The following is a 24,648-nucleotide window of genomic DNA, read 5'->3' on the forward strand; positions in this document are numbered from 1 at the left end:
ACTCCAATAGAAGCCCAGGTTTGATGTGCAGGACATCTAACCTGGGCTTCTATTGGAATTCTATAGCGCATATTATCAAGCCCATTATTGCCGCTTTAGCAGCAGTTTCCTGCCGCTAAAACTGCGACAATTTTAACAAACTTCTTGCTAATATGCTCCAAAGTTTTATGTCTGGCCCATAAAGCACTCTGGGCCAGATGTACAACCGTTTTTGGCAGTCGTAGAGGGGTTTTAGACCCCTTTTCGACTGCAAAAAACGGGTTAGCCATGTACTATTCCCATTTTGTGAGTTGCAAAATAGGAATAGCGATTCGCTATTTGAAAAGGGAGTTCCGAGGGTGTCCCTGCCTTATTGCGATTCTACCAGGTATGTATGACTCTTTTGCAACCACAATTGTGGTCTCAAAATAGTCCCAGTTTACCAGAAGGATGGTAAAGCACTCTAAAATGGGAAGGGGCCCTAGGAGACCCCTTCCCCTTTGGGAATGAAGGAGAAAATATTTTTCAAGGGCAAGCAGTGGTCCCAGGGACCACTAGCTGCCCTTAAAAAAATTAAACAAAAATGTTTCATTTTTTTTTAAATGCAACAAGCTGCATTAAAAAGAAAACCCTGCTTCAGTGAAAAGCAGTCACAGACATGGTGGTCTGCTGACCCCAGAAGGCCACCATGCCTGTGAGGCTGGCCATTCCAAAAAGGGTCGCAAATTACGAGTGGCTCATGAATATTGATAAACCTCACATTTTCTTTGTGTCTGACAATGTTCTACATTGGATTTAGCGACACGCAATTTGTCGCAAATTGTGAGGCGCTAAATCCAATGGTCGTACATCTGGCCCCAAATGATTCCAGTGCACCTGCTATTATGAACTACATCACCACATTTTGTGTTCTGCAATCTGTCATCGACATCAGAGAAACTGTTCCCCATTTCAGAATAGCCCAATTTGGAGGGACGTTTTTTTTTAGTTGAAGTCTCTAAGAGGTGGAGACAACTACCAGGTGCCCTTCAAGCAATTGTGGATTACAGATTTTCTCACCATAAATTAAAAATATTTATTTTTTACTAAATATAAAGACAATTGTGACCCATATATTAAGATCAATTCTGATTAGTCTGTAACACATTGTATGTTAAGATTCTACCATCCTGTGGTAAATAAAATAATTACCCTGTCGGAATTTCTATACATTAACAAGGATCATGCATATAATGAGAGGCAGAGTCCGTGGTGTCCGATTCAGAAGGGCTTTAATTCAGTAACTCGAGTTAAGGGAGAATCGGGTTCCATCACCTCTAGGGATCTGGAAGGATCGTCATCTGAACTTTATTCACAGAGTGCATTATTTATAGTTAAAACATACATTAACTTGCATAGAGAAGGCGGAGCACTCCAGGCGGAGCAAGTGAAAGAGAGAGATAAGAGCACATGGGCGTGAAAAGGGCGTGTAAGAAGGCGTACATGTGGGTGTTCACTTAATGAGTCATAGGTGTGTCATAGGTGGGTGGATACATGGAGGGGGTCTGCATGGTCAGCAGGAACCTTTACCCTACTTGTGCGCGCAAACTTGGTCATGACGTGGAATTGACGTGTAACTGGGGGAAGCTGGGGGGAGCTGACTTTCGTGCTAGTAGAGGAGTCTTGGATGTCAGGACGACCTGCACTTCTGATATTATCTGATATCTTGAGTTTGGAGGATGTATTATCTGACTTAAAGGTCGCTCGAGCAAAGGCTGCTCATCACTGAATGCTAGTGTGTGCATATATTTCTTCGTGCATTGCGTGGGGCCATGGGCCTTCTATGGATATGGGTTCTGTAAATCACTTAAATGGAGACAGAAAGGCTAGGCCCTATCTTCTGCAGGTGGAATATGTTCATCCTTTTCATTAAGCAGGAATGTGTTTCTGTGGAGCATAGCAGATAACTGAAGGCAAAATACTGTCTTGGCAGGCCGAGTTGGGCACCTCTCGGCTGAGCAGGAAGTATGTGAGAGGTCAGGGATACATAACTAAACTGCAGTTTTCAGAGTGTCGGGAGGCATGGAGCCTGAATTCGGGTCCTGACTCGGCTGAGCCACAAAAACGAGTTCATCTCGACTTTTAAACGTGTACCATGTAAATGCATTGGCAACATAGGCCTCAGTGCAGAATTAACGTTTCTTCCATGGAGGGCTTGGTAACTGACATGCTAACATGCTAACATTGGACGGAAATGCAGAGGCATTATTATTACAGGCATGAGAAGGGAATTGCATGGTGACATGGACATACATGGGGCATATGTATATACAGAGGGTGCATGCAGGGGACACACTGGCCACGTAAAACTTCTATTTCCTCAATCCGGCCACTAGTTGGTGCTCATGCGACCCTGTGCGGTCCTGCCTTTACTCAAGAATAGCACGTACACACTTCTAAATCTTGCATTTCTTCTCCCTTCCCTATTCAGTCCAGGTTTCCGCACATTCTTCCTGATGCATCATGGCCCTTATTGTTGTTTCTTTCTCCAAACCCCGCTCGATCACATCCTGGGGCGGTGCTCTATTCTATATCTTGATTCATGGTTCCTAAGTGTAAGGGAATAGAAACAGGCTTTTTGCAGGTTTCCACCCACGTTTTGACTCCACTTGGACTGCTAGCTGCCTCTGGTGGTGCTTTTTTTTACTCTGATTTACTCTGAGAGTGTACTGAGCCCTGCTAACCAGTCCTCAGTGGCTGTGTTCCTACCCATTACAAAGTGTATGTTGAATTGGCTATCCCCAATTCGCAAGTGCTGACTTCCTTATACAACTCTAGATGATGAGACTCAGGGTACGAAGGGCATGAGAAGCAGAGTATCCACTCAAGGCTGCAGCACTGACTGTGCCACCCTGTGTGTGACAAGGTACAAAATGGCTCCCAGCCTGCCACTGTGACTGGAAGGGCAGTTGTCACACTGGCAGTTCGACTTTGCCATTACCATTAATGGCAAAGCCACCCTTTCCCATAACGATACAGGGCCCTCTCTGTAGGAGAGTAGGATCTGCTTACTATGGTTACCCCCACATTTAGCTGTTTTTTCACTGTTTTTCGACTTTAGTGTGGCTGGGGGCCTGCTATCCAGGACCCCAGCCTAGCTGCTTCCTCTCTAAATTGATTGCCTGTACTATAGGTAGACTCCAGTTTGGTTACTGAGGCACCCCTGTGAGTCCCTAGTATATGGTAGACATGTACTCAGGGCTTAGGTTCCCCAGGGGCCTACCAGGGGCTGAAGCATGTATTATGCAACCCCTTGGAAGCCTTCCAAAACACCACCTTACCCAGGCTGCTACAGCAGCCTGGGTAAGGTGGTGCATCCACCCCTTACTGAGATATAGGTCTCCTATATCTACCTTTAATCACTAACATATATAAGCCTATCAGTCACTCCTATGGTGGGCCTTAACAATCCTGAAGGCAGAGTGCTTGGTTTTGTGTCAGAGGGTACCCATTCATGAGCTGGGCCCCTCAGCAGCTTTCAGAGCCTATTCTCTGAGGCAGTTCTGTGATGCAGCCAGACCGTATACTCTTAAGTGCATTATAACCTTGCTGTAAATGCTAACTTTGAAATGGCTGCATGGAAAGATGTTTGGTGTCAAACACTTTGGAATCCTACCCCGAAGCCTGCACCGAAGCCGATCTGTGCTTTCTGCATGGGTTGCTGTTGCCAAGGTTTGTTGGATCCAATCTGGGCACCAACACCGCACCACTCGACAGCCTTCGTGGGACAGCTCAAATCCAGCACCTGGTTGTCATCAATGCCTCCTGGTCCTCGTGGCTGAAGAGTCAAGCTTCACCTTCTTCACCTGAAATCACCCGACATCTGGGGGCATTCAACTATCTTTCCCCTGGTCACTGGCTAGTGACCCAGACTCTGTCCCCTCTGCTTTCAGGTTCTTCTCATCCTCGATCCAGGCTTGGATTGTTGTATAGCATTTTAGGACCCTAGTGTAATTTTCCAGATTCATGCTCTTATATAGGTATAAATCACCCTATCCTTTATAGGCATAGAAAGCATAACCATATTTAGACAAAGCTCATGCAGTCCAAATACGGCATGGCTACTTCCACTAGTTCCGAAAATTCACAATGATTTCTTGGAAAACTCGCCTTCAGGAGTAAGGGACTTCCCCTTGCTTGAATATTGATTTGTCCAAGAACTCATGGAGTTTTCAAAGAACTGCTAGTCTTTGATGACGATATTATGTCAAATCTTACGACAAACTCGGCACCTTCAAGGTATAAATATGCCCACACTTGCCCTCGCAAACACACGGTGGTTTGGAGCAGTTCGACTATCTACTTGCCTGACACATCTCGCTGCAGCAAGTGCGGAAGGAAGCCGACCCTCCAGCAGATGCACTGAGAGAGACGCTGTCTTTTCTCTTGCCGATAAATCCAGCTCGAGTGTTTCCAAGCTCCCCTTGCAGGGTGTTGGGAAATCGAGTCCTGAGACAGAGAGATACTAGACCTCCTTCATTCTAAACCAAGGTACGGAGCTGATTAGACCCTAAGAGAAATCTTGGATAGATTTTTGGCAAAAAGAATACTAACTTATGCTACACCTCACTTACTTCTTCCCTTGTACTAGACCTAGGTTAGGTACATCGGGTAAGCGTATTTTAGAAGCACCAGTTGAGTACTTTTAGTCTTTATTTATGAATGTATGTATTTTATGGCTTACAAACCATATCATGCTTTTACAGTATTATTTTATAATACTCTTCTTGCTGTACGCATTATACTTTGCAGCCAGTATTACGATTGTAGCAGTTAATTTCTTCTGCATGAGAAAGAAGACTCTTCAATAAATACTTTTTATTTAAAATGCCCGTCTCTCTATTTCTCTGTACCTCTGGTGAAACGAAGCATGCACGATTGACTGAGTGAAATATCTATCTATTGTTTCCACGACTCTGAAGATACGTTTTATCTTGGGGAAACAAAGTTGTCATGTTTATGCGGTTGTCAGAAACTAATCCCTTCTTGTTTATTCGAGAAAGTTTCTAGTGACCTCTGAGCTAGCTGGCACTCACAATTAAGTTTAATATATTCGATACAGACCTAGTCAACATAAGTCCTACATCAATTCTATAGGATATATTATTGCAATGCGCAGAGACATGGCTCCAGTTGGAAATGGATCCCACTGTAGTATGGGCTATTCCGCATGGTTACACCCTAAAACGATTAGATCGAAAGATACATAGAGGTGGAGGGCTGGCCATCATTTACAGAGACATCTTCCGATGCCGCATCTCCATTCCGGCCATGCGAGCATGTGAAAGTCTGTACTTTAATCTGGAGTTCTCCCCAACATCCTCTTTCTCGGGCATTTTAGTTTATCGACCCCCGGGCCCGCTGAATAATTTTATTACTGAGCTGACAGATGCGGCTGCCAATCAGTTGCTCCTGGCAGCAAATTTCACATTGCTGGGTGACCTGAACCTGCACTTGGATGACTCCCAGGATACTACAGCCACTAATCTTCGACTTAATCTCCAAGCCATTAATCTGTCGCAAAAAGGTTTCCATCCTACGCACATTAAAGGCCATCTTCTAGACCATATTTTTAGCAATCTTGATAGTCTAACAGTGGAAATTCCTAGGCCTCTGCCTTGGACTGATCATCACTTAGTACCTTTTACGTGGCCTATTAACACTCCTCCTATGTATCAAAATAAGAACAAGCACCGGGGTAGGAAATGGGCCTCACTGCCTCTGGCTGAATGGGAATTGGCACTTAATGAGCACGTGCCTTCCAAATCTATGAATCCTAGTATAGCCACGGCTAACTATGAGAATTGGATCACGGATACTTTGGACCAGGTCCTCCCAAAAAAATCTCTACAGTCTATTAAACGATGCAAAGTGGCCCCATGGTATTCCCCTACCCTTAGATCCATGAAACAATCGTGTCGTAAGCTGGAGAGAGCCTGGAGGCGAGAATACTCACAATCTAAGAAATCCGAGTACAGAGCCGCGATTAAATCATATAAGAGTGAAATGAAAAGCGCACAAATCCAATTCTATGACTCTAAAATCAAGGCAGCTGCTAACTCACCTAGAGAAATATTTAAAATAGCAAAGTCACTAATCTCCCCCCCCCCCTGAGTGCGTCTCCTCTGTTGGGGCGCTTGCTCGATGTAATAATTTGGCAACTTTTTTCTCTCAGAAAATTTTGGCCATCTATTCCTCTTTCCCTACTGATGCAGAGAAGCGGGACATTACTGCTGACCTTAAAGCGGTCGCCCCAGCCCACAGATCGCTCGAGGAGTTCCCTCTTCTTGACTCAATTGCATTGAAGAAAATTTTTTCCAAAGTCACCTCAGGATCTCCCAATGATCCTGCACCTCCTCAGACCCTCCTTAAAGTCAGCGAGGCAATATGTCCTGTCATCTTAGATGTCCTAAACTCGTCCATTGTTTCCAGCTTGGTCCCTGCCCAGTGGAAATGTGCAATGGTCAGGGCCCTTCTCAAAAAACCTTCATTGGACCAGAACAACTTGGCCAACTTCCGCCCCATCTCCCTTCTCCCTTGGATGAGTAAGTTGTTGGAGAGGCACATCAATAACATCTTGGTAGAGTATCTGGAGTCCAATGACCTACTTTGTGCCTCCCAAACGGGATTCCGCCCTCAACATGGCACCGAAACTGCTCTACTCGCGGTAACGGAAGAAACAAGATCCGTGCTGGACCAGGGAGGGAAGGCAGCCATTATATTATTAGATCTTAGTGCCGCGTTCGACACGGTTAACCATGCCACATTATTACATCGTCTAAATGGCATGGGCGTGTCGGGCGCGGCCCTGAAATGGCTAACCTCCTTCCTGGATGAGCGCTTCTTCCAGGTGTTTGAGGGCGAGGTAGCATCCTCGAAACACCCTCTGAGCTGTGGGGTTCCTCAGGGCTCGGCCCTGAGCCCCACGCTCTTTAATGTCTACATGAGTCCTCTGGCAGGGATAGTACAGCCCTTCGGTGTGCGTATTATCACCTACGCGGATGATACCCAACTGGTGGTCTCCTTGGATCACACAGAGGGTTCATCCAACACCTTAGGGCCCTGTCTAGAGGCAGTAGCCAAGTGGATGCACTCCTCATGTCTCAGACTCAACGGGGAGAAGACGGAGATTATGCTACTGGGCAACCCCGCACCGACCATTCTGGTTCCCATCTGGCCCGCCTGTCTTGGTGCTCCTCCCTTGCCGAAACCCCACATCAAAAGCCTCGGAGTCTGGCTTGATAAAGCATTGGATTTTTCTGTGCAGGCCACTAAAACTGCTTTCACCTGCATTGGTATGTTGAGAATGCTCCGGAAGATTCTCCCATTGCTTCCTTTCCAGGCGAGGAGAATCATGGTTCAGGCCTTGATACTCTCCCGCCTGGATTATGGAAATGCATTATATCTGGGAGCCCCGGCAGCAGTAATCAACAGACTCCAAGTTACGCAAAACTGTGCTGCTCGACTCTTGTTTGGCATCCCCCGTGGGCAATCAGCAAGGAAAGCCTTAAAAGAACTCCACTGGCTCCCAATAGCTGCCAGAATGCACTTTAAAGCTATGTGCATTGTGCACAAAGCTTTTCACCGAACAGGTCCAGCCATCTTGCGCCCTTTGGTCGTACCTTACATTCCATCGAGAACCCTTCGTTCCAGCGCCCTTCATCTTGCCACGACAACTAAAGTCAACAAGGCTCGCTGGGGAGGCCGGGCGTTTTCACACTTAGCAGCTAAGATGTGGAATTCGCTCCCGCCGAATATGCGGGAAATCAGCAATCTGATGGTCTTTAGGAAGACATTAAAAACTTACCTGTTCGCCAAAATGTGTTAACCTTGCTATCTGCTCACCACACTATTCAGTTTAAGCGCTGCGAGGCCTTAGGGTATGTGCGCGCTATATAAATATAATTTTTCATTTCATTTCATTTTTCAGAGCCTATTTGGAATATAGGAACTACACTACATGGCGCCCAACGTTTGGTAAGGCACTAATTTAACGCTAGATACTAAAGTAACTCAGTCGTACTTTTCACACAGACTCCTTTTTTAACGTAAAATACTCTAATAGACGTCTGGAGTGGGTTAAAGGATAAAATATCCGCCAAAACTGAGTAGGACGAAAATCCTATGTATTGGTTTTTGGTTTGTTCAACAGTGAAGGATACAGTGTTCCAAAATATTGTGCACCTTAGCTTTGTTTCCTTGAAACTTGCTCAGCAAAAACTTTCAACAAAGTGTCAAATAAAGAGACCGAGAATGGTGGAGCTGCAGGAACTGCAGCTCGACCAGGTTTTGACACTACAGAGTTTAATGAAGACGACGTGGATGCTATAATCTTCCCGGAAAATGTAAGGAAAATAATCAAAATAAAGCTCATAACAAATGGCGTATCATCGTGAGGTGGTAGTGTAATCTTTGTTATAGAGGCACATGAATATCAGCAGACTGAGGTATTCTATTCATTGATTCTGTTTCCTACAGCAAATCCAGTAACACATGACTTACACTACTACAAAATAGAGGAACTTCCAGCGGAATAGGTTCCTTTCGAGGACATTGAAATTCCACTAACTCTGGTTTAGAGGCACCCTACAACATCAAAATCACATTACCAGGCTCGGTCCACTAGGAAGACCAGGAGCAACATGGCTGGTACTAGCCAGCTATACACCAAATCCTGACATTGATAAAAAGACAGATGTAGAGCTATTAGCTCAGCTAAAACAATTAATAAAAATTCATAGACAATTGGTTCAATAAGTCATGTGGACTTTAACAGTCCAACCTGCTATAAGGATTATACAGCACACCCCTCACCAGGGGAACACAAACAAAATTACACCACAGACTATACAATCAGTCATTTGTAAATTGCCCGCAAAAAGGGAACAAATTCCATTCTGGTTAGCTCAAAAAAAATACTCAAATAGAGGCAGTATTTCCCGATAGTACACCTCATGAGAAACACAGGATTCTAACAATCTGCTTACCAATGGGGATTGCACCACACGTAGAGGACTGCGACACATGGGGTACAGTCTTTGCTTCAATCTACACAAAAACACATGGTGTCCCGTCTATGGCGTTAATACCAGACGTTCTAAGAAAGATTCAAAATGAATATGGTCCAGAACCTGCCTTAAATCTGGATATGAACTTACTGAAAGATTACAAACAGGTCTTGGCTATATTATTAGCTAAAATTAAAGGTGAAGGAGCATCCGTGGCAATCCGCTAAAAACTAAAAGAACTTGATGTTACTGAGCAACCATATGAACTTGCCAGAATTATTGAAAAATTCTAGGAAGAACTAGGAAGAGATAGTTTGGGTGGGAAACCAGTAAAAACCCAACTGACGGAAAATCCTAAAAAGGTCTTTATTAAAAATAATCTCACTACTCCTAAAAAGAAGTGGGAGAACACTAAACAGACACTTCCTAAAGAGAAGCGTTCTCAGTCCAGAGGAAGTTCTCCTCAACAGAAGCTCTCTGAAAAGAGGTATAACCTCAGAAATAGGGATAATTTGAGAAAACCTGATAGATATCAAGATACTGATACACGTTCCTCTCGTACCTTTCAGACTTCCTCGCAGAAATCCGAAAGAAGAGGACAATCAGAACACAAAGAAGAACTTGTGAAGTCCAAAGACGATCAGCACGTTCCAAAAAATAAGAAACAACAATTCACCAAGAAGAAGGTAGCAGGTCTAAAAATCAGACATGCCGAGGATCTTGAGGACACAACTCAAGAGTGGGGAGTGGGCCCAGACAATGCTGGACAGCGCAGCAGAAGTTACCATAGCTCGCAAGATCCTTAAGGATCATCTGGAGACAGTGGACTTGAATGAATGCATTCAGGTTGAAACTGCCAATACCAGGGTTAGTGTACCCCATAAGTTATATGAAGTAACGCTCCTGATGAAGGGGGACAAAACTAGAAAAATATTAGCACTCTTTTGGGAAAAGCTCTCTAAGGGTTATGACATTCTTCTAGCTGAAAAATACTGGCCACCTCAATTTGTCAGGGAGTGCCCACATGGCGAGGATATCATTATGCCAGCCTTCTCAAATTATATTCCAATTCATAAAAAATACACCTATGCCAGAAAATGGACTGTGGCCCAAGTTCCAGCATTATATAAAAATCATGTGGGATGGGATGAGGATTCTCCTCATCATAAAATCCAGTTGAAAACTCAACAGACAATGCAAAGGCAATATCCTGTTAAACAGGAAGCTAAAAAAACAGGTCAGGGAGATCTTAGATCAACTTGAATACCAAGGGGTGATTGAAACATGCATCTCGTCAATGAACAATCCTTTGTTTTCTGTCTCCAAACCAGACAATACATATCATATAGTTTTGGACTATAGACATTTAAACTCTTGTTGCAAAACTTTTGCAGTACAAAAAATGCACACAGTGCAGTACTGATGAATAACATCGTGCGCAAATAATATAAAACTACATTAGATATTTCAAATGGTTTCTTCTGTCAAAACATTGTACCAGAAAGCAGGTACTTGACCGCTTTCTCAATCATGGGGACACAGCGTCATTTTTGCTGTCTCCCCCAGGGATTCAAGAATAGTCCAGGGTTATTTTAAGCCAGAGTAACAGAGTTACTACAAACGTACGATGATGAGGCATTATCTTATGTCGATGATATGTATCTAACAGACGATGACATGGATGTGCACTTGAAAATAGTGAACAGCATAATACTTGGGTTCGCTTCTGAAGGGTACAAATTAAATTTTAAGAAATCATTAATTGCCCACCTCAACGTCCTATTCTTAGGATACAAACTTTCAAGTGAAGGCAAAAGCCTGGCAGCCAACTTTTTAGAGAAATGTGCGCTGCTCCAACCTCCAAAAATGCTGAAAAACTTACAGTCAATTCTAGGTTTCCTGAATTTCAGAAGAACTTACATTCTAAATTACACAGAAAGGGTTAATCCTCTCTACGAACTAATCAAACCTGATTTCAAACCAACTAATTGGACTCAAAAACACACAGAAATTTTGCGTTCAGTGCAAACAGACATGTTAGCAAAAACAAATTTACATACACGCGACAACATACGCAACCTTGTAATCCGAATAATTCAAGGAAGATGCGGATTCACATACCTAACCTTTAATGAAGGTGAAAAGGTACCAATAGCTTACAAATCACATTTGTACACACAAGCTGAAATGAAATTCACTTCTAACAGAAAAGATTCTGACAGTGGTTCAAACTGCAGTAGCAAAAGAGAGAGCCCTCGCGCAAGGTAAACGCATAATGGTCGTTACACCTATACCTGCCTTGGAGGCAGTGACAAAAGCGAGCATTCCGAATGCAAAAGCTTTACATCCGAGAAGGATACAATGGGTTAATTCTCTTGCTGCAACAGACGTTGATTCCGTTTTTGACCCTTACTTGAAAACTCAAGAATTTCTACAATAGGAACAAGAATGTCCTCTGCCTATTGAGATTCTGCCTCTAGAACATTACGGATGTATAATTTATACAGACGGATCAGCACAGCCCACGATTGGGGGTAAACAAGCATATAGTGCTGCGTGCGCGTTTGTTAAAGGTCGCTGGCGCGAAGGTAAATTCAGACCCATGGTCACAAAAACACAATTTCTCGGAGACTGTACAGCTCAGCGAGCTGAACTCCAAGCATTCAAGATGACGCTTGAAAATACTGATCGCGAATTCCCCACACTCATAGTGTGCGATTCGTATTACTGCGTTCAATCTTACAATGAATACTTGCAGAACTGGGTTCAAAACAGTTTCAAAGACGCAAAAGGTGGCACAATTAAGCATAAATTGCTTTGGGAACAAGTAGTTCTATTACAGAAAGAACTACAAAAGACTCACCTGATCCATACACTGAGTCATCAGATTGATGGCGTTCACGCTGCAGGGAATTCATTGGCTGATGAAGCCGCAAAGGCAGCTGTGCAAACGGCTTCTGTAGCTGCAATCACTTGTTCAAAAACAGAAATAGACGGAGAAACAATGTCCCAGCAAGACCTGTCTGGATTCCAAAGATTGGGGATCTAGTCAGGGAAAAGATCGCGGACAAGAAGGAATTTGGGCCTTCTTACAGAAAACCAGTACCTGTCTTAGCAATCCACGGAACAAAATCAGTGTTACTACTGCCCCTTGCTGGAAGAAAGGAAAAAAGTTTCGTGTCCATCGACCTGGTCAAACCACATCATGTTGCTGAAAATAAGTAGTAGGCCCAGTGGACTCCAAAGATGTAGCAGAAGACCAAATCTTGCTACAATCCAAGAGGTTCAAACTGAAAGACTCATCACCTTTGAAGAGTCTGCAGTGAGAAAAGAAGGACTATGCAACAAAGACATGGAACTTGTGCCTCTTGAGACCGAAATACCAGTTCGTCAAGAAATACCTGTCTACAATGATATAGCCTCTGACTATACTAATATGACCATGGAACAAGCAGCCCCACGATTTCAAGTAATCCGGATGCAATTCCAACAATTGACCGAACTGCCTCTGGCTATTTAATCAACTTTGATACGTTTTCTGAGGATCCTAGTGAGCCCGAACAACGCCAGCAAATAAAAATTTCAAAGAAAAAATAACAGAACTCTTTTATCAACTTGACAAAACATATCTGGTTTCACCATGGGTTGAATTTTGGATTGTGTTAGGTGTACTTTTTCTCCTACTTTGGCTCATTCTTGTTTTAAGTTTAGGAAAGCTGATAGATGGAAAATGCAATAAAATGGACACAGCAAGTAAGAACATCAACTTGCTCCTGAAACCTCACGAATCATCTAATCGTGAACAAAGAGACCTGCCATCAGTGAACATCACAGCCGTTCCTATACCTGGTGGTATAGCATGGGACCCAACTGATTATGACATTTATGGCCCGGTGGAGCTGTTGAAGATTCTACACCAATTTAAGGTTTCTTTGAGCGACTTTGTTTCACCCAGCACATTTTCTGATGATTGTGACTTTGAGACTGTTAATAACATGATGGCAGGTTTAGAAATGTCCGCTAAATTCACAAAACATGAGTACTTAGAAGGTTCATCAGATTATGAACAAATGTATTGTTTTAATCATTATGGTCATCAATATTTGCACAAATCTGCAAACCCTAGAAATGTTTATACTTATAATCAATTGGAACATTGTCCAACGCCACCAAAGGGTAGCTCAAAGACATTTTGTGAAAAATTTCCATACTTTTCAGGCTTTAATGTCACAAATCCAGAAACGTTTTACTTTAAAAATGTAAATAAGACAGGAATGAAAGGTATGTTGATTAATACTAAGCAAATGTATTCTTCGGCATTTTATGCTCAACTATCTACATTAGGCTTTGACTTTTGGAAAGACAACATTGAGACAAAAACTGTCGGGCACAAAAGACTGGCAGGTGCAAAGTTTAGAAGCCTTATTTAGAGCCTGCATCATCCCAGAACAAATAATGTTTTTAAATGGCACTGTTCAACAGACATCTTGTCTTGGCTTAGCTAAGATAAACAATTTAAACAAACCATCCATACCTAAACCCACACCTGTTAGTAATAGAACTACAGATGAGGAGGTAGACGTAAACTATATTTTACAACAGAACAGATCTAATCCTGATTGGAAAAAATGGTTAATCTGGCCCACAGACACGAATAACTGTCAAGATAGATTCCTGAACAAGACACAAAGGTTTACAGTAACTAGGCCAGATCCAAGATATATCCAGAGACAACATCCAGGGATAATAACAACATACAGTGTAGGAAAACTATGCCTTGAGTGGCTACAGAAATCCACACTTCCAGAAATAAAACAACACTTAACTTTTCTTAAAGATGACGTTGATTTGAGAGACTTCTTACTAGGACCTTTTAAACCATGTCATAAACATTTCATATACGCCGGTATATACGCTGCTTATAATGAAGCATGGAAAATTACGCAAATGGAAACTGCAGAACGAATACGAGAAATTGATCGTATTAATTTAGAGAAAGCACTCTCTGTAGTTGACAATGGATTAACGACTGTGTCATCCAGAATTTATTCCCTTGGACAGCATTGTATCCTCTGCCAGAGACATAATGGAACAGGACTTGCTCATGTTACGTTCTATAATGTTGCTAGGCTGGACGTTACAAAATCTCCATTCAGGCTACGTGCCTTGGCGTCTAATCAACACCACGTCATTGTTTACTGGATTTAACCTTACAGATAAACAAATCTCTTTGGCATAGAGGGGAGCAGAGTATACGGTGCTGAGCATAGAAAAACTGGAAAGATTACCATTAACCGTTTCTGAGAAACCAGTTGTGGAATGGATAATACATGGCACCATCACGATACCCGTGACGATTTTCCAGTTTCAGTATTGCTTGAAACACATACCAGCAGGCCTGTATGAAAGGTTGGGTAAAGAATACATTAAGTCGACCTGGGATTTACCATACACAGTATGTAACAAAGGGAGAGTTAGGGAAGTTTTACATATGACTATGTGTGGTAGGAACTCCTGGTCCCCGTCTTTTAGTAATAATAACACAGAAGGAGTGCCTCCTGAAAGGGGAGGAAATCAGCAATTCGCTTTTTCCTAAGAGGTGTATTTAAATAAGCATTAAGTGCCCCAACACTGCTCACAGGACAGTATTAGTCCTTTAAGAAGACCCCTCACTCACCAACCTGGTTGGTGACATGCTTCATCATCGGGGTCCCACCCCATAGGCCGAGTGCCTATAGGGTGTGCTACGACACCTGACTACAGTGGAGCTGGATATTGTGTCTTTTTATATGTGCTAACTATACATGTGTGAAGATATATTAAAAAGGGTCAGTACTACTCCGTTCAAGACTTTATTCTTGAGCGTCTGAACCCTAGTAAAACCAATGTGGCACCTTTGCCCAACTAGGAGGGCTTTGGTGTCTCGAGAAGTGTATATATTAAAAACAATTTAAAAATAGCCAAGTGTGCTATGTGACAGGAAATAATAAAGTAAACTAGGTCTACATGTTTCAACCAATATAATTTTTTTTTAATGGTTTTCGTCAGGACCGTGTGTATTACAAGGGGCGGTACGCACACGCTAAGGTGCGGCCTACCCTCATGTAATTTACAGACCGCAAATAAAGGTCTGAATGTGAAAAGGTGTGTTTAATCCTGGATTCAGGATAAAACACTCAAAGCGGTATCTCTCGCTTCATGGCTTCGGGTTACCCGAGACGGCGATTCTCCGTCACTTCATAGAAGGTGGTTGCAAGACTGTAAACCTACTCGGTTCCAGTACGCGAAGCCTCGTTGTGTGATCGGCGCCGCCGTGGTGCCGGTAAAGTAAGTAACTCGGTACTTCCTGATTGGGGCGGGACCACGTGCGTCACCGCCTCCTCGGCCAATCCGTGGTCCCGCCCCAATCAGGAAGTACCGAGTTACTTACTTTACCGGCACCACGGCGAATCGCCGTCTCGGTTCACCCGAAGCCATGAAGCGAGAGATACCGCTTTGAGTGTTTTATCCTGAATCCAGGATTAAACACACCTTTTCACATTCAGACCATTATTTGCGGTCTGTAAATTACATGAGGGTAGGCCGCACCTTAGCGTGTGCGTACCGCCCCTTGTAATACACACGGTCCTGACGAAAACCATAAAAAAAAAAAATTATATTGGTTGAAACATGTAGACCTAGTTTACTTTATTATTTCCTGTCACATAGCACACTTGGCTATTTTTAAATTGTTTTTAATATATACACTTCTCGAGACACCAAAGCCCTCCTAGTTGGGCAAAGGTGCCACATTGGTTTTACTAGGGTTCAGACGCTCAAGAATAAAGTCTTGAACGGAGTAGTACTGACCCTTTTTAATATATCTTCACACATGTATAGTGTCAGGATTCTGAAGAACCTCAGGATCAGGGTGATGCTGAAAGGGGTCCACCTCCTGATTTCCCCACACACTGACTGTACATATAACACAGAGCGTAAAGGCAATCAAGCGAGGGATAACACAGGGAAGGTAGGGATGGGGTCTGGAACGGATGGGATAGCTGAAACGACAAGAACAAGAAATATTATCACATCAGTTCTACCTACTCTCATTCAATTCTCGCTAGAGGAAAGATACATACCACTGAAATCAGGAGGGGACCTTATTCCTCTAAAAACATAGATACTTCTCTATCTCTGAGTGCTACCTGGAAAAAAAACACAAATTACTAACAGTACCACAACCTTCTGGAAAACATCACACGGGTCAAACATACACCACACATACCCTTAAAATGCTTCCTTTGCAGCTGTAATAATCCTCTCCAATAACCCAGTGAAAATAATTAGGGATGTCACCAGAAACCTCAGTTCAATCACTGAAGATCAAGAGTTCGATATATGAATATCTTCCAAATCATTCAAGAACAAAAAAATGATAAAGTTCATTTAGCATTCCTAGCTGGGCCCAACTATTAAGGGAACACTAACAAAAAATAGTTCAGAACGAATGCGTCCTCATCCGAGGCTTACCGCCTTTCCTTTTCTATTGTTTGGCAAAGGTCTTTGAATTTGAGTTGCACCAACTTTCAGTTAATACAATAACCTCTGCATCGTCCTCGCGGCAGCCGCTCACGAGAATGCACCAAACACGGTCTGGCATTAGCAAGAAGATTCGCTTCAGGCTTTCACAATGTCTAAACAAACGCGCCCAGGCTATGAGCACAGACGACGGGAATCTTCCCTCGCGGCAGCCGCTCACGCACAGGGAAACTCCGACTCCTCGCAGCAACTTCCTCTGCCAGCCGGCAAAGCAATACTCGGCTTCTTCCTCGCGGCAGCCGCACGCGCAGGAACAGCGGGAAAGGGAAAGCCTTCCCCCTCGCTATCTATGGGATGATCACGTCGTTCCAAAATCTTCAGTTGAACGGGCAATCTTCAAAGTCTCTAGTCCATGAACAAAAGCTCCCCAAACAACAGGGAACATGACCACACTTCTCTCCTTCAGGATTCAAGAGTAACAATCAAATACAACGCCATCTAGTGGCCACCACCAATATGTAAACTCTGTTCACCTACTACTTGTGGGAGTTGTAGTTCAGTAGGCGCCATATGCGATTCCTGACAGTATGCCCCCCTTAACGGCGCCTTCTAGCACCAGGTTTCCCAGGATTCTGAGCATGGAATCGACGAATAGCCAAAGGGGCATGCACCTCAGCACTGGGTTCCCAGGAGTCATCTTCCGAGTCGTATCCTTTCCAAGATATCAAATACCATAGCTTACCCCGTTGGTATTTGGAGTCCAAGATACGACGCACCTCATACTCCAATTGACCATCTCTCATCACTGGAGGGACTGCTTGACGTCTCCCAGTTCTGGCAGGTTTCAAAAGACTGCAATGAAAAACCGGATGAATCCGTAAGGATGCAGGTAACTTCAGTTTGTATGCCACCGGATTCACTACTCGCAGCACTTCATAAGGTCCGATGAACCTAGGGTGAAAGATACTGCGGAAGCGGAAACGTATGTTTCTGGTCGACAGCCACACCTTATCCCCCACTGTATATACCGGACCCTTCTGACGTCGTCGGTCTTCCCACTTCTTGTATGATGTTTTCGCCTTTTCCAAGTGCTGTTGTATCCGCCGATGTATCTTCAGCAAAGCCTTCATCCGAGCCGCTACGGTAGGATGGTTGTGCACATCACTAGGGATGGTAACAGGCAAGATGTCAGCATGATAACCCGTGTTGGCCCTAAAAGGGGATTCCCCCGTAGAACTGTGCCATGCGTTATTATAGGATAATTCGGCTAACCACAGCAACGAGACCCAGGAATCATTGGCCTCTTCAGCGTAACATCTTAAATATTTCTTGAGGGTCTGGTTAAGCCTCTCGGTTTGACCGTCAGACTGTGGGTGAAAGCTCGTAGACAAAGCATCCTTTACTTGCAGAGCCTTACACCAAGTACGCCAGAATCTAGCGACAAACTGCGGGCCACGATCCGATACGATGGTCTTGGGGATTCCATGTAACCGCACCACTTCCGTCAACACCAACTGCGCGGTTTGAGCAGCCGTAGGGAGATTACGACAAGGAATAAAATGACCCATTTTGGTCAGGCTATCCACCACTACCAGAATGGCATCGCAACCTTTATCCAACGGTAGTCCAAGTACAAAGTCCATACTTATCACCTGCCAGGGTCTGGAGGGGGTGGGAAGAGGCATCAACAACCCCTTACTTCTGGTTTGTTCACTCTTGGCTCTTGCACAAATTTCACACTGCTCAATCCATGACTTCACATCATTCATCATTCCTTCCCACCAAAATTGTCTCTGTAACATCTGGAAGGTTTTTGTGTGTCCCGGGTGACCTGCCACCATGGCGTTATGACACCAATTAAAGGCCATCAGACGCAGTTCATGCGTGGGAAGAAACAGGGCATTATTCCGCATAGGTAGTCCATGTTTCAAGGTACGTTGTTTTTCTTTACCCGCCCAAACATGCCATTGTGATGCGGAACGTTGTTTACGGACAGCTTCCAGGAACATTTCAACAGTAGTGGCACACACCACTCGCTCTGGAGGCAGGATCGACAACTGTTCTCTCTTTGATGAAGCACCGGGATCCAATTGGCGGGACAAAGAGTCTGCCTTTCGATTGTCCGCCCCAGGACGAAAGGTGATTGTAAAGTCATATTCTGCGAAGAATAGCATCCAACGCATTTGGCGCTGCGAAAGGTGCCTAGCCGTCTTCATAAACTGCAAATTTCGGTGATCAGAGAACACCGTAACTGGATGTTGACCCTCCCACAAGTAAGGCCTCCACTCCTCAAATGCCCTTTTGACTGCCAACAGTTCTTTTTCGGCCACTGTATAGTTCACCTCTGCAGGATTCAGTTTTTTGGACAAGAATGCAACCGGGTGCAGCTGCCCGGTGGATTTATCTCTTTGTGACAAGACCGCTCCAATGGCAATGTCCGAAGCATCAGCTTCAACAATGAATGGAACATCGGATTGTGGATGTCTCAATATAGGGGCAGAACAAAAAGCCTTTTTCATCTGATCGAAGGCCTCTCCTGCCTCCGAATTCCAGCAGAATGTAACACCCTTTCTCAACAACCGGGTCACTGGAGAGGCTAGTTGGGAGAAATGGGCAATAAACCTCCGATAATAATTGGAGAAACCTAGAAAACATTGCACATCCTTCACACTTCTAGGTACTGGCCATTCTTGCACTGCCTTTACTTTTCTGTCCGCCATCCTAAACCCCTGAGGATTCAAGATCACTCCCAAAAACTCCACTTCAGTCACTCCAAACTCACACTTACTTAATTTGCAATATAAGCTGTGTTCCAGTAATGTCTGAAGAATCAATTTAACCTGACTGACATGCTGTAATGGATCATCGGAATAAATCAGAATGTCATCGATATAGATGACAACAAAACGGTCAATATATTCCTTCATGATGTCGTTTAGGAAGAATTGAAATGCCGCAGGGGCATTGCAGAGCCCGAACGGCATCACCAGATATTCAAACAGCCCAAAGCGCGTTTTAAACGCCGTCTTCCACTCATCGCCGTCCTGAACTCGCACCAGATGATACGCCCCTCGTAGGTCTAACCGGGTGTAGATGTTAGCTTCTTTCACCTGGTCTAACAGGACGGGTATGAGTGGAAGAGGGTAACGATTTTTAATCGTGATCTTATTTAGCTGTCTGAAGTCTATGCAAGCGCGCAGCTCACCGTTTGCCTTAGAAATAAAGAAAAGAGGCGAGGCCGCTGGGGATCGTGAAGGTCTTATGAACCCCAACGAGCACAGATGTTCTAAGTACTCTCTCAGATATTTCGTCTCAGAGTCAGACAACGCATAGACCCTACAAGTAGGAATCTTGGAGCCTTCCACCAAATCAATGCGACAATCATAGTCGCGATGAGGTGGAAGTTTCTCTGCCTCCACCTTGCTGAACACGGCTTGATACTGATGGTATTCTACCGGTAGAGTCACCTCCTTCTCCGCTGCCGTAGCCACCCTGAAACTCTGGGCCAAGGATAGGGTATGTGACCCTTCCTTGTCTTGCAAGCATTCGGATACACAATACTCTGATGTGAACTGGATGGTTTTCAACTTCCAATCCATCAAAGGATTGTGTCTCCACAACCACGGCATCCCTAGAATGACTTCGTATTGCGGAGCTTCGATCATATTTAGTACTATAGATTCTACATGATCCCAGGGATGTCCACAAAGAGTCAATTCTAAGGCTTCAGTATGTTCGACAATGGGACCAGACTTGAGAGGGGTACCATCCACAGCCAACACCAACTCTGGTAGTTGAGTGGGTACTTTCTTTAAACCAAGCTTCTGCACTAACCCGTAATCTATGAAGTTTCCAGTAGCCCCTGAATCCACCATTGTATTCACCGATACCTTTTGCTGGCCTGATCCCAAATACATGGGCAATATCACATGAGACACTGCTTCCATTCTATCCACTACCCCCAAGGATGGTATTCTCCATTCCTTCGGAGGAGCAGGAATACTCTCAGCCCCCTCGCTATCCTCCTCTACCGCATAGGTGTTGTCTGCCACTACGGCCACCATCTTTTTGGCAGGAAAAAACAAACCCCGTTTTTGGGGTTTAGCCGGACATTCTCTCACATAGTGCCCCTTTTTGCCGCAATACATGCACAAACCCAGGGCACGTCTGTTCTCTCTTTCTGCCTTGGTTAAAGGAGGGCGAACCGCCCCTATTTCCATAGCCTCGGGACCTGAATCCTTCTTGTGTGTAACACTCTCCACCTCATACCCGCTCCAGGTTCTCCCTCCTCTTTTCCTCTCACCTCCCCTCTCTGAAAGGCGGTGATCCAACCGTAAGGTCAAATTAATCAAAGCTAAACAACTCGTGGGCTGAGGATCGATCTGGGCCAGAACGTCTTTCATATCTTCATTCAACCCCTGATAATACAGTGCCATTCGTTTCTCTTCGGGCCAGGCCGTTTCACCCACCAATCTATTGAATGTTGTCATATAGGTTAACAAATCCTTTCTCCCTTGACGTAACCCCAACAAATCACGATCGGCACTAAGGGTGGTAGCCCGTCTATCAAAAACCCTCTCAAACTCGCTGCGGAAAGCATTCCAGTCCGTCAACAGAGGATCATCTTTGCGTACTAAAGGGACAGCCCAGTTTGCGGCCTCTACCGTCATATAAGAAATCGCAAACGCTACCCTAGAATGATTAGTAGGGAAGGAAGCAGGCCTACATGAAAAATGCAAGGTAATTTGCGTCAAAAATGTCTGTATCTTTAGAGGATCCCCTGCGTAACGCTCCGGACTAGCCAATGGTATCGGAGGGGGCACTGTAACCTGTATTTGGGGTACCCCTGCAGAGGCATCAAAAGGATTCCTAGCCTGTCTGTCGAAACGTTCTTTAAGAGCAGTAACTTCTGCCCGAGAATTAACCAACTCCTGCTGAACAAGAACCAATGCCTGCATCACTTCATCAAGTGTGGTCATCTTTCAGCAGACCCTGACCGGGAGGTTCAATATATCTTGGGTATTTGAATCTGTCAGGATTCTGAAGAACCTCAGGATCAGGGTGATGCTGAAAGGGGTCCACCTCCTGATTTCCCCACACTCTGACTGTACATATAACACAGAGCGTAAAGGCAATCAAGCGAGGGATAACACAGGGAAGGTAGGGATGGGGTCTGGAACGGATGGGATAGCTGAAACGACAAGAACAAGAAATATTATCACATCAGTTCTACCTACTCTCATTCAATTCTCGCTAGAGGAAAGATACATACCACTGAAATCAGGAGGGGACCTTATTCCTCTAAAAACATAGATACTTCTCTATCTCTGAGTGCTACCTGGAAAAAAACCACAAATTACTAACAGTACCACAACCTTCTGGAAAACATCACACGGGTCAAACATACACCACACATACCCTTAAAATGCTTCCTTTGCAGCTGTAATAATCCTCTCCAATAACCCAGTGAAAATAATTAGGGATGTCACCAGAAACCTCAGTTCAATCACTGAAGATCAAGAGTTCGATATATGAATATCTTCCAAATCATTCAAGAACAAAAAAATGATAAAGTTCATTTAGCATTCCTAGGTGGGCCCAACTATTAAGGGAACACTAACAAAAAATAGTTCAGAACGAATGCGTCCTCATCCGAGGCTTACCGCCTTTCCTTTTCTATTGTTTGGCAAAGGTCTTTGAATTTGAGTTGCACCAACTTTCAGTTAATACAATAACCTCTGCATCGTCCTCGCGGCAGCCGCTCACGAGAATGCACCAAACACGGTCTGGCATTAGCAAGAAGATTCGCTTCAGGCTTTCACAATGTCTAAACAAACGCGCCCAGGCTATGAGCACAGACGACGGGAATCTTCCCTCGCGGCAGCCGCTCACGCACAGGGAAACTCCGACTCCTCGCAGCAACTTCCTCTGCCAGCCGGCAAAGCAATACTCGGCTTCTTCCTCGCGGCAGCCGCACGCGCAGGAACAGCGGGAAAGGGAAAGCCTTCCCCCTCGCTATCTATGGGATGATCACGTCGTTCCAAAATCTTCAGTTGAACGGGCAATCTTCAAAGTCTCTAGTCCATGAACAAAAGCTCCCCAAACAACAGGGAACACGACCACACTTCTCTCCTTCAGGATTCAAGAGTAACAATCAAATACAACGCCATCTAGTGGCCACCACCAATATGTAAACTCTGTTCACCTACTACTTGTGGGAGTTGTAGTTCAGTAGGCGCCATATGCGATTCCTGACATATAGTTAGCACATATAAAAAGACACAATATCCAGCTCCACTGTAGTCAGGTGTCGTAGCACACCCTATAGGCACTCGGCCTATGAGGTGGGACCCCGATGATGAAGCATGTCACCAACCAGGTTGGTGAGTGAGGGGTCTTCTTAAAGGACTAATACTGTCCTGTGAACGGTGTTGGGGCACTTAATGCTTATTTAAATACACCTCTTAGGAAAAAGCGAATTGCTGATTTCCTCCCCTTTCAGGAGGCACTCCTTCTGTGTTATTATTTACCATACACACACAAATGTTGGAGTGGGGGAAAGGAAGTATTTCTTAGTGGTAAAAATGGTAAAAACTCACTAAGTGGTACACTTTTGTGACAAGGTATTATTTTTACACGGAGCCTGCGAGGGTTCTTCAAATAACCTTTCTTGCCACCTGCAGGGTTGCCAGGCAGCAGTGATAGATCCAATGTTTAGGCAGCTTGCCAATGGTAGCTACATAATGTTGAATGATCACAGCTGTTGTGGAATGATGCCAGGAATAGCCTATCTTGTTAGTGTGTCAGCCAGGATCACTTGTTGTATGCAAGTACTGTTTCCAAAAAGCAAGACAGACGGGGAGTCGCCGCTATGGCATTCACTGAACATCTCTTCTATACAAATTGATGCTTTAAGCAGAATGAATCAGAAAAGGGGGTGGTGATGGACAGAGTATCTGAATTAAACAGAACACTCATACCCAGTCAACAGATCAGGGCTTGATCCATCACCGTTTTTTAGCTCACTGCACCATCCCAGCTCAGAACCTGGCTACATGCAAATTAGTCTGTCCCTGGCCCAGTGCATCATGGGAACAGGGCAGACCAAACTACCAAACCAATTCTTATACTGGGAAGGAAACAAGCTTCCGGGGACCGGTTTCTGGCATTACAGCCGTCTTCGGCCCGGCTTGCTTGAATCCTGATGGTGCAATGAGCAAGGGACTCACATCTTCGTATACCCTGAAGGACTGGGCTATTCTAAGGCCCAGCGGTGCCAGGGGACAACACCTGAAACCTTCGTGGGTTACCTGTTCCGGCGTACAAATAACAGAGACACGGGACACTTCCTTCGGCGTCAAAGATCAGCGTTTATTTACTGCAGGGATACAGAGGTCGCAAGAAGTACACAAAGTGTAGGTTCTGAGAGACTGCTTCGAATTGCAAAAGTAGATCGCTCCTTTTATACACATTTTCGTCATTGCACAACATGGTGAACAAAAGGTTACAACTCAGTTCCCACAGTAAACTTCAAAAAGGGTTGCATTCATGTTTTCAGAAGCCCGGAACATAATTACAGTAGCATCGCCGGTTCCCAACTGTAAAAGCACGTTATCTCACCAATTAGGCACATTCCATTCTGGCTGTAAACGAGTTAAGAAAAGGAACAGAAACAGGTGCAAGGAAGACAAAGACAGACAACAGATTGAAAAGAGTGTAGGGGGCAATATCGGAAGCGTGATCGCAGGATCAAAGGATTCGAGCTTAATGCATGCACGGCTGAAACAATAGACCGGCGCGGCAAGATGAGCCTTGAGCGGAGCCATCTGCCTTTGCCGTGTCATCCCCCTAGTCATAAAGACACACTCAAAGGGATATGCATCTTCCGCAAGAGCTTGGGAAACCCAGGGTCATGAAGCGGACATTGTCCGTTCACCGGCTACGTGAGGGCAAGAAACAAAATGGATGCCGTATCTAAAATGGAACCCGTGGGTTCAGATGGAGAAACCCACGTTTAAGACGAAGGCTGCAAAGTAGAGTAGCGAAAACGCGTACACCCACTAAACTCGCCATTTGCGGTTCATAGATACCAAACTCGTCC

The sequence above is a fragment of the Lissotriton vulgaris genome, chromosome 5, assembly GCF_964263255.1.
Source record: "Lissotriton vulgaris chromosome 5, aLisVul1.2, whole genome shotgun sequence".
Lineage (NCBI taxonomy): Eukaryota > Metazoa > Chordata > Amphibia > Caudata > Salamandridae > Lissotriton > Lissotriton vulgaris.